We start from the raw sequence: 15,624 nt of genomic DNA on the forward strand, positions 1-15,624 counted from the left end.
ACCAATAGGTCGTTATGAACCTTTAGGTAGTGCTTTTGTTCATGAGGTCTGGTCGCTTCCATACACATACAGATGTTTCAAAGATGATCAAGAAGTTTATCTGAATGGAGAGGAATGCACTGAGACGCCAGATCATTCACTAATGTGTAGGCACATACAGTTACACGATTCATGCAACAAACACCGACCAAATATGGCTTGCGTGTTGCAAGGCACGCCAGTTCCTGCTATCATCCCCACGTTCAAGTTGTTGGAAAATGGTAGTTATTTGATGCTCAATAATGAAGATTGTTCTGAGTTAATTAAAAGTATTCCTTTTATCGTAACAGTAAGTGAACGGGTTATTTGCTGCAGAAATGTTCTATTTCCTCCCACACATGAACATAGGGAGTTTTCAATCTGACCACAAATACCAACCTTGGGACACGTTTCAACGGCATGGCAAGAATAAGAGCTCTTTTGTCTCAGAGAGAGGTGGCCTTGAGTTCGGCCCGTGAAACTTTCGTACTTCACATAGCGAACACCCGTACACAGGTTTGCCTTTCAATTTCAGCAACATGTTTCCGACTATCTTTAACGCATCCTCCACAAAATCCCTGGCACACTTTTTTAAAGTTGTTACCAGTGGTCTCGTGACTTCATTTGAGAAAATCTTTGGAGTCATCCCTGCTCCCTTTCATTGTATTTTCTGCACTCTGGTTCGTGGATTGGCATTTTTACTTGCATTACCAGCGGACGCTCTTGTGCTTTTTTACATTTTTAAATATGGATGTCCCTCCTATGCAACCTCCGACCCTGCAGCTGCTGACACTGTTCCGCAATCGCATGCTAGAATATTATGGCACAATGCCGTTGGCGATATTAAGCACGGCATATGGATTATCTTTTCGGTTCTCCTACTTCACCTTTGTCCAGCCTGTATTTCACTGCCTGACCTGTGATTTCGATTGGGCCATTGATTTGTGTCTCTGCGGACCGGTTTCTCCTGACGTCGACTTTAATCAGCTGATGACTCCTATCATTACTCACGAGTTGATTTGTCCTGGCGAAAGGATTATGGCTGTGGCATTGATGCATGGACTACTTGGTCCCTGGAATTTACTGGCGGCAGCACAGTCTTTCTTGGAACAGAGCTTTCTTGAAAACCCACCGAGCTGTCCTCTGATGGTGATAGAGGATCCGGTGCTGGGAGAGCACGTATGTTCTTTTCCGCTTTTAAATTGGATGGCTGAACTGTTTTCGGATGAAGACGGTGACTTCCTATTGGAGGCTGTTGCAGCTTATTTTGCATACACAGTTATGTCATAGACCTTTTTCATGTTTGATATGCTGAGTACTAGCATTTCATTGACAATTCATTGACTTATTTGTCAAGTTTTTATTATTTACCTTGCCTATTGGCTTAAGACTCGATAAAGTACTTGGCTGTTTTATTTTTCTTTAGCATTGAATTTTCCTAGTTTTTAATGCTTTACCTTGCGGACCGTCCACATATAAACTTGCAATCTGCTCTCATGAGATGGCACTTCTATTATCTTATTCAGTTCGTTTCCGGATCATGAGGAGGTGTCATCTAGGTCCTGGATATCTTTACACCGTGTTAAGTTAGCATGGGCTCATTACCGGTTTAAACGCCATTTTTCCTTTTTTGCAACTTCTGCACACGACACTTAGTTGTTGCTTTAGCTTTCCACCTAGTAGTTCATCGTGGTTTACATGAGAATAATATGTTATTGGTCTACTATCTGCTTTACTTGTTAAACTATATCTGTACAGCGAGTGCTAAAGTTTCAAGAACAACACGATACAGAATTGTTATGAGGTCTGATCTCCACGACTTCATACTCATAACATAAGTGCAACTTCTGCCAATTCTGGGCATGAGGCGGGTTTTATATTGCTTTGCCGAACACACATACACAACAGTTGATGCGGTTCACATGAAGAGAGAGCTGGTGTATGCTGATGTGATTCCTTCAAATCTAAGACACTAAAGTATGGGCACGCCCTAAACCAACACAAAGAGACCTTCTTAGCAAATAATATAATATGTGTATTAGGGAGGGTGAGATATAAGCAGCCGCGGGCCGTGGAGGGAGTTACGATGGGGCAGGGAGGCGGGGAGGGGGAGAAGCAGGGTGGAGCCCTCTCTACCTTGCCCCTCCCCCTCCCCGCCTCCCTGCCCCACCGTAACTCCCTCCACGGCCCGCGGCTGCTTATAAGTGTTGCTAACTCTTATTCATTTACAGCATGTTAACATACTGTCACCATTCGCTTTTTATGTACTAGTAACTATGCTGGTAATTTTGCTACTGATAATATGTGTACTTGTATTCTCCACCCTGCTTCTCCCCCTCCCCGCCTCCCTGCCTCACCGTAACTCCCTCCACGGCCCGCGGCTGCTTATAAGTGTTGCTAACTCTTATTCATTTACAGCATGTTAACATACTATCACCATTCACTTTTTATGTACTAGTAACTATGCTGGTAATTTTGCTACTGATAATATGTGTACTTTTATTATCTAAGGTACTACGCCTGAGAAGACGGCATTAGTAAATAAACATTTCAAATACACATCTGTTCTTCTTAACTCCATGTTCTGGTTTCTAAGAAATCTATAACGACCGACTGTTCATGAGTTCCACGTATCCTGAGGTACTATAAGTTCATATTCTGGATTGTCTAAACATTGAGAGTTTGTTATATCCAATGTGACACTGTACCTAGCTTGCTAAATAGTTTTTGATTACTAACGTGAGTTTTGGGACACCCTAATTCGCCGAGGTTCCAATCCTCTGTCCACAGTTCTGTGTGAGAACAGAAACCCTGCGACAGGGGCACCCCCGACCCTTGCTGGAGCTTCATCACACTTGCGATACAACTCCAGCAATGCATTCGCCGAGGTTCCAATCCTCTGTCCACAGTTCTGTGTGAGAACAGAAACCCTGCGACAGGGGCACCCCCGACCCTTGTTGGAGCTTCATCACACTTGCGATACAACTCCAGCAATGCGCCACCTTTACGGCACAGATACATCACGCATCTGTGCTGTTTTTGCCCCATGATGCGCCGCATTGTAAATGCAGCACACCATAGGTGACGGAACAGCGGCACAGAATGACTAACACATCCCTGGTGATGCGCCAGTCATCATAAATGTATCCCTATGCTTCTTATCTTGTTAGAGATGAACCGCCATATATATCATCAAAGTTATTTGCATTTCCTAAATAGCGAACTTTAAGGAATAAATAGCGATTCTTTACCATTCCTAGTTTGCGATGAGCTATTTGCTAATTAGCCGAATGTAGCCCAATGAAGCCCAATGTAGCCCAATGTAGCCCAAAGATGGCCGCCAGACACACAAAAAAACAAATGTAGCCCAAATATCAGCCAGATGTAGCCCAACTATAGCCCAGTGACAGAATGACCAATCAGCTTCGCAAACCTCCGTTACGCGAAGCGGAGCGCTGTTACAGATATATATCTTTTTTTGAACGTTAATTTCTCAAAATCCACTGGAGCACATATATTAAGACCTAGCAAAGGCACATCGGGCTACCAGTCCCTAATATTTTGCCAAGTTTCGTGCAAATCCATTCAGCCATTCAATTATTATTTTTATTATTTTTTTTTGCCCCGCGGGGCCCTTTTAAAACCTCCACATCAAACCTAGGGGGTCAGCGAGGATCTACTATGCCCCCTTATAGTTATTTCCCCCTTTGTTTTGACCTCCTCTTGTCTCTCGATCCTACCGAGAGACAAGATGGCGGCCGCTACGGACTGTTTGGAATGTTGACAGACGCCGGAGAACCAATCAGCTTCGCTTCACAAAGCTCCGTTGCGCGAAAAGTCCGCGAACCAGAGCGCTGCCTGGTCCGCGCTTACAGATATATATCTTTTTTTAAACGTTAATTTCTCAAAATCCACTGGAGCACATATATTGAGACCTACAAAAGGCACATCGGGCTACCAGTCCCTACAATTTTGCCAAGTTTCGTGCAAATCCATTCAGCCGTTCGGGCTAAAAGTGAGGCCAACCGCCCTATGGAAAACTCAATGTTAAAAACACGTTTTGGGACCCCCCTTTTTTCTCGGCCCCCACTGGACGAACCCCCCCCAAATTTTCAAGGGCTGCTCAGAAACAAAATGTGCCATTTTCCTGAAAATTGCAGCCAATTCCGTCCACAAACGCCAAAGTTATTAGACATAGAATTTTCAAAAAACCCATAGAGAAAAAATCCTAACTATATATACCTACTGGCGACCGCCAGTAGGTAATATATATATATATATCACGAAAAGGTCCTTTTCTCGAAAGAACCATAGGGACACCATGGGGTTTCTTCAAGCAGGAGTTTTATTCCAAAGTGTATGGGCATGACGCATTTCGGATATTGCCTTTATCAAATGCCTACACCTCCCCCAAACAACCACAGTTCCGTTTAAGTACCCCCATTCGTTCCGCCAATAATGGCTCTCTTGATTGGCCAGTGAAAGTCACTCACAGACCTACAGTCCTAATAAGGAACTGCAATTCCCAACTTGCACTCTCACCGCATGTAAGACAAGCTGTTTCAACCGGCAATGTCCGTAGAACATCAGGACTTTGAGAACGCTGATCAGAGCTGTGGTAGTTGAGGCAGTTGAAGCAAAACCTCCTCCTGAGTCCCCAACCGCCTCACACCACACTGATCCACTCCTTGGGTGGCCTGGAAAACGCAGATGCAGTGATCCGGATTCCTTCGTGAATCACAAACTGCAATTAGCAGCGCACAAGTTCCACGGGCGGGTGTGGTGGGTCAGAGCCTGTCCATTACCATGGAAGCCAGACATGGCCATTTGCAAATCAGTCTGACCCTGTGCCTGCCAACTTATGGCGAACAAAGCGGTACAAAAGGCCATGTCTGAACTGGGGTGGCAGAGTGAGCTAAACAATGGATGGATTAAACCCAGATCTGTTGACTGTGTGTGAGTGTTTGATTGGTTCAGATGCTCCGTCCATCACCACCCCCTTTTGTACCGCTTTATTCGCCATAAGTTGGCAGGGTATGATCAGACGTGAATCCCTTGATCACTTTGCCACTGGACTCAAGCAACCCACGCTGAAGACGGCTGAAATGCCAGAAACCGGTCCTCGGAAGCTTGTTTCCGGTCCAGGGAAGGCATGGCTTGGAATTTCGGGCTGGACTGTTCCCATGAGGCACAGGGTCAGACTGATTAGCAAATGGCCATGTCTGAACTGGGGTGGCAGAGTGGGCTAAAGAACGGTGATGGATTAAACCCAGATCGGTTGACTGGATGTGAGTGTTTGATTGGTTCAGATGCTCCGTCCATCACCACCCCCTTTTGTACCGCTCTGTATTATTTAAACGTCACGTGCTTTCATCTCTCTTCTTATAAATTTTACATGCTTGATGGTATTTTTTTCTGCGTCACGTGGCCCTCCTAGCTCTGTTTTGCTTTATTTTTGTGAGGTACGTGCTTTGTGGTTCATCGTATTAGCTCCCTCCTAATTCTTCCATGACTTTTAATGTTTATTACTGCCTCACATGGACTTTCCAGGCAACTTTTCTTATTGATCGTACTTGCATGATGCTATTCCTTCTGCATCACGGGGCCCTCCTATGCCTTTCTCATAAATTTTACCTGCTTGATGGTATTTTTTTCTGCATCACGTGGCCCTCCCAGCTCTGTATTGCTTTATTTTTGGGGGGTACGTACTTTGTGGTTCATCGTATTAGCTCCCTCCTAATTCTTCCATGACTTTTGATATTTATTACTGCCTCACATTGCCTTCCTAGGCTTCTATTCCTAATAATCGTAATATTTTTTCTGTCTGCATCACGGGGCACTCCTAGGCCTCTCTTTATCAAATTATGCGTGCATGAATTTCCGGGTCCTATTTTTGAAGTGCGTCACATACTTTTGTGTCTGTTCCTAAAAATGTTACATGCTTGATGGTATTTTTTTCTGCGTCACGTGGCCTTCCCAGCCCTGTATTCTTATGGAACGTACTTGCCTGATCCTATTAATTCCTTCTGCGTCACGGGCCCCTCCTAGGCCTTTCTTTAATAAATTGTGCGTGCATGAATTTCAAGGTCGTGTTTTGAAGTGTCACGTGCTTTTTTGTCTGTTCCTAAAAATGTTATGTGCTTGATAGTATTTTTTTCTGCGTCATGTGGCCCTCCCATTTCTGTTTTGCTTTATTTTTGTGGGGTACGTGCTTTGTGGTTCATCGTATTACCTCCCTCCTAATTACACTATGACTTTTAATATTTATTACTGCCTCACGTGGCCTTTCCAGGCCTCTATTGTTATTGATCGTACTTGCATGATCCAATTATTTAATTCCTTTTGCGTCATGGGGCCCTCCTAGGCCTTTCTTTAATAAATTATGCGTGCTTGAATTTCTGGGTCATATTTTTGAAGTGTCATGTGCTTTCGTATCTGTTCTAAAAAATGTTCATGCTTGATGGTATTTTTTTCTGCGTCACATGGCCTTCGCAGTCCTCTATTCTTATTGATCGTACTTGTATGATCCTATTAATTCCTTCTGCGTCACGGGGCCCTACTAGGACTTTCTTTAATTTATTGTGTGTGCATGAATTTCTAGGTCGTATTTTTGAAGTGTCACGTGCTTTTGTGTCTGTTCTTAAATTTTTTACGTGCTTGATGGTATTTTTTTCTCAGTCACGTGGCCCTCCTAGCTCTGTTTTGCTTTATTTTTGTGGGGTACGTGCTTTGTGGTTCATCGTATTAGCTCCCTCTTAATTCTTCCATGACTTTTAATATTTATTACTGCCTCACGTGGCCTTCCCAGGCCTCTATTCTTAATAATCGTAATATTTTTTTCTTTCAGCGTCACGCGGCACTCCTAGCCCTTTATTTAATAAATTATGCGTGCATGAATTTGTGAGTCCTATTTTTGAAGTGTGTCACATTCTTTCGTGTCTGTTCTTAAAAATTTTACAAGCTTGATGGTATTTTTTTGTACGTCACGTGGCCCTCCCAGCTCTTTTGTTTTATTTTTGTGAGGTACGTGCTTTGTGGTTCATCGTATTTCCTCCCTTCTTATTCTCCCATGATCGTTAATATTTATTACTACCTCACATGCCCTTACCAGCCCTCAATTCTTATTGATTGTACTTGCATGATCCTATTCCTTCTGCGTCATGAGGCCCTCCTATGCCTTTCTTATAAATGTTACGTACTTGATGGTATTTGTTGTGCGTCACGTGGCCCGTCCAGCTCTGTTCTGCTTTTTTTTTCTCCTATGAATTTTAATATTTATTACTGCCTCACATGGCCTTCCAAGGCCTGTTTTCTTATATATTGTGCTTTCATAAATATATATGTTGCATTTTTGTGCTACGCCACGTGCTTTGTGTTTCAACATACGTACTCTCTCCTAATCATCATATTTGCTCCCTTTTAATCCTCCGCTGACTTTTAACATTTCTTGCTTCCTCACGTGACCGTTACTTAATTTTTTATGTGCTCTAGTTGTCCTACAAAACTTCTGCCTCCTCAGACTAGCATAGCATAGTTTTCATTCATAATAATTGTTGGATTTGTAACCTTGGCACTACAGTGTTATATTGGACCATTATTTGGTTTAGGTTCCCTAACCATTTTTCACTGTATCGTACATCTTTTTATGACATGCTTTTGACAAAATACATGTTTTGGACACTTCACCACTTCATGATCACTCTTTAAGTGTAATTGCTTCTTTTTGAATGTGTAATGGTAATTGTTTGTCCATGATTAAAATGTTATTCTTGATAGTTATGTATACTATGTATACCAAGGCTGCTCATGTAAATGCTACTACTCTGCCTACAGCAGTAATTGTGCCACCCATACAAGAAACTCTAAATATAAAAATCAAGCCCTTTGTTAAACTGTCATGTTCTCAAACTGCATCAATTTGACAGGCCTTACCTCTGTATTTGTATAGACTGTACTCTATATCCCTCGCTTAAACTTTCTGCACACAACATATTTTTCAAAGTACATTAATATAAGGAAGGTATTTGTCATTAACTTTTTCTATATGAGAAACGTTTGTGGTAGGTTGGTAAATTAATTTCTTCTTTAAGAAATGTTACTTTTTCAAAACTAATTTGCAGGAAGCATAACCAGTGTTCCATCTTCAGGACCTGTTCCATCTTCGGGACCTGTTCCATCTTCAGGACCTGTTCCATCTTCAGGACCTGTTCCATCTTCAGGACCTGTTCCATCTTCAGGACCTGTACCAGGTACAGCACGTTCTGCTACATGTAAATTGTGTATACTGTGGCTATTAAAGAAGTAGAGAAGTGTGGCTTAATGGTTAGAGCGGCAGACCCCGATGCAGTAGTCTGGCCGGGACCAGGGTTCAATTCCCACCTCGGCGGGTCTTGGGCTCAATTTCCTCAGACCTGATAATTCTCGCCTTGGTGCCTATTCTGATCATGAGCCCCACTCTGCACCTCTGGGCAATACCTTGCTTAATCTCTACAACGGCCCCAACAACGCTGAGGATGCCTGACTTCACCTTGGGGGTGCCCGGGAGTGGGCTCCTCACAGGGAAAGGCCAGGAAGGGTTCCTCAGCGGTATTCGTACAAGCGCCGAGATGCCTCCGGGTAGTTGTGCGCTATATGACTGCGTAATTATTTATTAGCGTATGATGTACATGTTGGTTCCTCTTTAGAAGCTCATGTGCTTTCATATAATTTTACAAGTAATCGATGCCTTCCTCTCAAAAATATGTCTCTCAACACCAAATATATGTATATTTTCATTCCTATTACAGTTACTTATCTTTAACTAATAATGTCCCATCAATGTGTGTACTGAAATTCTCTACTCTGAAACCTATGATTGCTTTAACATTCAGGTTCGACTTTTGCTCAACATAGACGTTTGTTATTATGTTACCCAACTCAGCAGCCAGTTGCTAATGTAATATTTCTGTGCAATTATAGACTGAAAATTGCAATGAACCTTATGGAGTCATCACGTTTGACTTTAACATTTTAATGATAAATAAGGTCTCACACTTTAGTGTTGTCCTGAACATTGGATTCTTCTTTATTTTGTTTTTCATACAAGATCTTTCATAGATAAAGACATATCATTACTTTTTAACATAGTATAGTAAGATATTGTCATTATAGTTGTGAATTTTCAATTTTTTTTGTACTGAAGCTATTTGAATATGTTTGCAACAGTTGTAACTGTCTCTAATCCTGGATCTGAAAACGCCTAGACTCATGCATACTATATTGCAAACTAAGTTTTTAATTGTTAGCATTGCTGTTATGATGTGCTAATGTACATCTTTTTTTACATTTAGAGTCTGTTCAAAAGTGTTATGGTGTCTGCAACCAAGATACTTCAACAACATACGTGCAAAAGTTCATGGTAAGTACCCTCAATGAGTGTAAATGCAGAATATCAACATTAAAAGTTATATGTCCTTGGAGTTTTAGAACACATTAGGTCTCCAGTTCACATTTGTCTGATACAGGCTGTATATCAGTATGACTCAGATAACTGAGGCATTTGCAAGGCTGTTTTTAGAGTTACGTCTACCATGTTGGAAAGCTGGCTAGGCACCCTTCCAAGTTATGTAGTCATTACCACGTTTCCACTAAGTATTGAGAGATCACTATGTTTACCATGTAAATACATATAAAGTTTTAATTTCAAAAAGCTATTCACCTTTAAAAAATGCAACGTTAATAACAAGTTACTTTTCACTATCTTCCCAACAGGCCCAATGTTTTGAATGCAGCAGAGGAGTCCACCTTGAATTTATGAAAACAAATGTAAATCCTACTTACCTTTTACTGGTTATATATGTATAAAATGTATGTTTTAAAGCAACCAGTGATCGCATGCAAAATGTCTTATTAAATATTTGTCACTCTTGCAATCTAGTGTTGTGTCCAGATATTTTAAAAAGTAATGTTGAGACACATTTCTTTCAGCTGTCACGATTTGCACACCACTTTTGGAGTTGGACCAGACTTCCTCTAACATTCCTACTTAATTTTCTTTTTGAAATTGAGCAATTATTTTGTTTAGCTGTTGAAATATAAATGTAAATCTTCCCCTTCTTTGAAAGTCAACAAGCAATACCGCTCCTGTACATATTATAGTTCAATGGTAGTCTAAAAAGTAGTGGTAATTCCACTATCACTAAGGTAGACATCTGACAATAGAATCTATGATATAGTTACATCACTATTCCATGGTCATAATCCAAAAGGTCTGTTTAGAGTCAACAAAAAGAACAATGATGCACTTTTTATGCTGGACAGTATTGCTTCTAAACACCCTTTCAGTGCTTTCCTCCATACCTTCAAAAAAGATTTCATGGATTTACATGCATAGTGTTTCAGGTCTGTATATCTCTAATGTAAAACAAGCGTACTTGTTTTTCTATTTTTTTGTCACTGACATATATAAACTCATCAGTTACTCCTATGGTAAGCCTTTACAATCCTGAATGCTGAGTGCTGGGGTTTTGTGTGAGAGGATGCGCATGCATAACCAAGCTAAGTTTTGTTTAGCTACATGGAAACATGTACTGTAACCTGTCAAACACTTTGAAATGTTACCTCCCACTAGTCCTAGAGGTGGATCTAGAATTGAACCGTTCTTCATAAAATAGAATTGGATGCCACTAAGTACAAAGTGTTTCTGTATTATGCAAACCCTAATGTAATTAAAAACAGGAAACAAGAGCATTGCTATCCTACACATTAGTCTTTAGACATTTATCTAGCCTTATTGTTGTAACCACTTCCCCGGCTAAAGGCACTGGGTAATTTACACACTTTTGCAGCCTTTCTTATTTTTTACATTATCCATCTTCCACTCAATCAACACATCATCTACACGTACACACACCTACTTACTGCCTTTCTTGGCTATAGTTATCAACTATTCTTCTATTTCATATTCCTATTCAAAGTGCAGGCCTTTTATCGAGCCTTTTTGTTGTTACAACTACCCCGGCCGAAGGCAGTGGGACACTTGCACACTTGCTGCCTTTCTTGGCTGGGGTTATCAATTATTGTTGAATTTCATATTCTGATTCAAAGTCAGGTCCCTTTATCTAGCCTTATTGTTGTAACCACTTCCCCGGCTAAAGGCACTGGGTAATTTACACACTTTTGCAGCCTTTCTTATTTTTTACATTATTCATCTTCCACTCAATCAACACATCATCTACACGTACACACACACCTACTTACTGCCTTTCTTGGCTATAGTTATCAACTATTCTTCTATCTATTTCATATTCCTATTCAAAGTGCAGGCCCTTTATTGAGCCTTTTTGTTGTAACAACTACCCAAGCCGAAGGCAGTGGGAAATTTGCACACTTGCTGCCTTTCTTGACTGGAGTTATCAATTATCAATTATTGTTCAATTTGATATTCTGATTCAAACTCAAGGCCCTTTATCAAGCCTTTTTTATTCTAACAACTACCCCGGCCAAAGGCAGTAAGAAATGTGTACACTTCCTGCCTCTCTTGGCTAGGGTTATCAATTTTTCTTGAATTTTGAAAACGAATGTGACGAATTTAATTAGGAAAGTGAAGAATTGTATTTTTAACCTCATATTGTAAGAAAAAGAAAACTATAGAAAATCTACTTGGGAAGGCTTTTGACTTGAATTTTTTATAATTTGTTTTAGTAATCCATACAATTTGATCACTAGGTAAACCAATCCCTTTAATGAAGGCCAAACTAAGTGGAAAAGAGAAACTAACAGAAGTAATTTTTCAGAGGTTTTTTAGGTGAATGGAACCATAGTTCAAGTTCTGAGCGTTTTTTTAATGATAAGAGTTATCTTCAGAGTAATGATTTGTTGCATGCAGTTGACACTAGTGGTCTTGCTTATGAGGTTACAAATGGGTTTGCTGTTGAGAAAAAGAAAATTGTTCCTAGAAATGCACAAGAGGTGTTAGCTGAGGAACTTTTAGGGAGACGTCCTAAAGCTCTAGTGAACACTTGCACTTGTAGTAGTATTTATGCTGTAAGTCAAGAATCTTTAGTTTTTTACGCAATTTCTTACATAACTATATTAAGAAAAGTGTTAAACAAAAGATTAAGATATTTCAAGAATAAGACCCTTGCTGAGTGACAGAAAACACTGGTTTGCTAGGTCATTCTCTGACTTGTCTTTCTAAAAAAGTTTGGCGAAGTGTTTTTCACCAATTCAGAATGTTACCAGTTCATCATACTCAAATGAGGAAATTAGTAAGAACATTAAATTACAAAAAAAGTCCAGCACTAATGTTAAAAAAAGTTGAATAGTACTCTTTTCCATGCATCTGTATCAGATGTAACGAATGTTTCTGATGAAATTCAGTTACTTTGGTCCTCAGGAAGACAGTGCAGAAACTGAGATATTAATAGAAGAAAATGTGGAAGAGAATGTACAATGTTGTACTGTACAAAATTTTGAGCAAGATATAACAAAGTTTAAGGTGATTTCACGTGAAACGCCAAATTCTTCTTCTATTTGTTTTCAACAAAATCATAATAAAAATCAATGTTTATATGTATTTAAAAAGTCAGAAGGAAAATATTAATGAGTGGAAGCATTTTGCAACTTATTTGTTGGTAGAGAATTGTTTTGATTTGGATTCTGATCAGCGTATTTGTAAATATTTTTATAATTAGATAAGAACAAAATGCCTGCTAGAGCTGTGCATAATAATCTTGAGTTGGTAATTATTCCTTCTGAACTGATGGATTTAAATACCTATGAGTCTATTCTTTTTCAATGTGTGCATACATTTCAGGCTATTGTTCGTATGGAGCCTAAGACAGGAAAATTGCCTCCTTCTGATTTACAAACAGGAATAAAGGGAAGAGTTCTATATTTGCCTGCAGATTTTTTTTAAACAATTGAAACAATTGGTGTAGAAAATATAGAAGATGAACCTTTAGTTATTCTTGTTGATAGCATTCCTAATAGGAGTAAGAAAATCTGGCAATAATTAGTAAATCGAAAGTAAAAAAGGCAACGTATCTGGTAAAAAAACTAATCAATATTATAAAAATGTGTATGTGACCTGTGCTGAGTACGCTTGAGATGATTTACTTCGATTTCTTTGAGACACAAATCCAAAGATACTAAATTTTGAATGCAAGACACATGGAGAATTCTGCTCTTTGAATCCAGTTAATATATGCAGGTATTTCAATCATAGAGTTGAAACTATAATATCTTTTATCACCAATTAAAAAATTATCCTCTTGGAAAGGTTTTGGATTCCTTTTGGAGAAAAAAGTATCAACCGAAAGATGCTCCTCACATACATATGCTAATATGGATCAAAGATGCTCCCAAATTTGCAACTGAATCAGATGATACTGTGTTGTCTTTTATTGGAAAATATGCTACATGTGATATACCCAAAAGTACACAAGATAAGGACTTAAGACAACAAGTCTTACGATTTCAAAGCCATCATTGTGGGAAATACTGTTGTTGAAACTACAAATTTAAGGACAAGTTTTACACCAAATTTCATTATGGATTTCAACATCCTGTAATATTGAAAGGAAGAGTGAACAGTTTTATATCATCTTTGATACATACTATCACACGAAAGCCTCCAAAAAATACATACAACTTAAAAAGAAATGAAGAGTCAAAATACATAAATGACTACAACCCAGTAATTTTGTCCATGTGGAATGCTAGCATAGACATACAATATATTGCAGACAATTTTGTTGCTGTTGCTCGATATCTAACACCCTACATTACAAAATCATACAGAACTGAAGGAGATGTGAGAAGAGATTTCCTACAACAAAAATCTAAGTAAAAAATTACATAGTTACAGTTAAAAGATGTTATCTCGTCGAGAAATCGGAGCTTATGAATGTTCAGATCGCTTATCATCTGCAAGTCTTTACTCCAAATCTATAAAAATCACTTGGCTGAGTCTAAGTCCTCACGCAACACGAAATCGAGTACTTAAATCTGTACAAGAAATTGAATATTTAACTGAAAAAAGCCAGAAAGTATACGTATTATAGTGTATTGGTTCATAACACTTCCTATTCCAACTGTTCAACGATCACTCCCTTTTTATTCATTCTACTTTGACTTCTTAAGAAGGACCAACTCTTCTGAGAGTCCTGTCAAATAAAAGGAAAATCACCATAATAACAGCAATGGACTCATCTTCCAGCTTTTCTTCCGAAAGAGATTTCATTCCCAAATAGCCTCCAAAGAAGAAGAAAAAAGCTCTAATTTGGAACTTATTTATATACCCTGAAGGGCAAAAAAAGATTAATGCTCCGTTAGTAACCTGTAAAATTTGCCAAATAACTCTTTAAAGGAGTCATCCATCCCAAAAATACTCCTTAGGCACACCAAGTATGATGCGACATATCAAGAACTTGCACCCTAATAACTTTGCTCGAGCTCCAACACAGAGGTTACAGGAAAACCCACCTGCTGCTGCACCAAGCACATCGAGTGCCACAGCAGCATATTCAGCAATCAAGCCACACCCACAAATTGATCCTGATTTCGGTGAAATAAACATTCTATGCATTTATTATGATGAACTTTTGTCTTACGGGGAACAGTCTATCGACTTAATAAAATGCAGGGAGCAGGAACATTGCTATGCTCAACATTACTTTTTTCACATTATCTTGTAATTGGTATCAACTACCCCAGCCGAAAGCAGTGCTAAATTTGCACACTTGCTGCTTTTTTTGGCAGGGATTATCTATTATTCTTCAATTTCATAATCTGATAAAACATCAAGGCCCTTTATTGAGCCTTTTTGTCGTAGCTACTACTCCAGCCGAAGGTTAATGCACCAAAGGTAATCTGTAAAATTTACCAAACAACTCTTTCAAAGGGTCCAAAAAAGACTTCTTTGACACAACAAATATAGTGCGACATGTAAACAACTTGCACCCAAACAACTTTGCTTGATCTGCAACACAATAATTGCAGGACAACCCACCTGCTGCTGCACCAAGCACATAAACTGCTGCAACAACATCTTCAGCAAGCAGTCCATACTCACATATTAATCTTGATTTTAGTAAATTTAAATTTGTATACATTTATTGCTATGAACTTTTCTGTTACGTGAAACTGTCTATCAACTTCATAAAAAACAGGAAACCGTAACATATCTGTCCTCAACATTAGTCATTACACATTTATCAAGCTTTTTTGTTGTAACTACTCCGACCGAAGGCACTTGAAAATGTGCACACTTGCTGCCTTTCTTGACTGCGGTTATCAATTATTCTTCTTGTAATACAAATTCACCCTTTATTCAGCCTTCTTGGTAACTACTTCCTGTAAATTGCAGTGGGTAATTTCTACACTTGCATCTTTTCTTCCGACGCACAGTCTGAGTAATGAGCTGGGTATCCAAATATCTACTTCCATGATAACACAATGGTTACTTTGCTCATCTTCAACCTATCTAACTTTTTACCTTATTCATCTTCCATTCAATGAACACATCATCCACATGTACACACACTTAATTCCTGCCTTTCTTGGCTGCGGTTATCAATTACTCTTCAATTTCATATTCTGATTCAAACTCAAAGCCCTTAATCA

This window comes from Lissotriton helveticus, chromosome 7 (assembly GCF_964261635.1).
Source record: "Lissotriton helveticus chromosome 7, aLisHel1.1, whole genome shotgun sequence".
NCBI classification, from domain to species: Eukaryota; Metazoa; Chordata; class Amphibia; order Caudata; family Salamandridae; genus Lissotriton; species Lissotriton helveticus.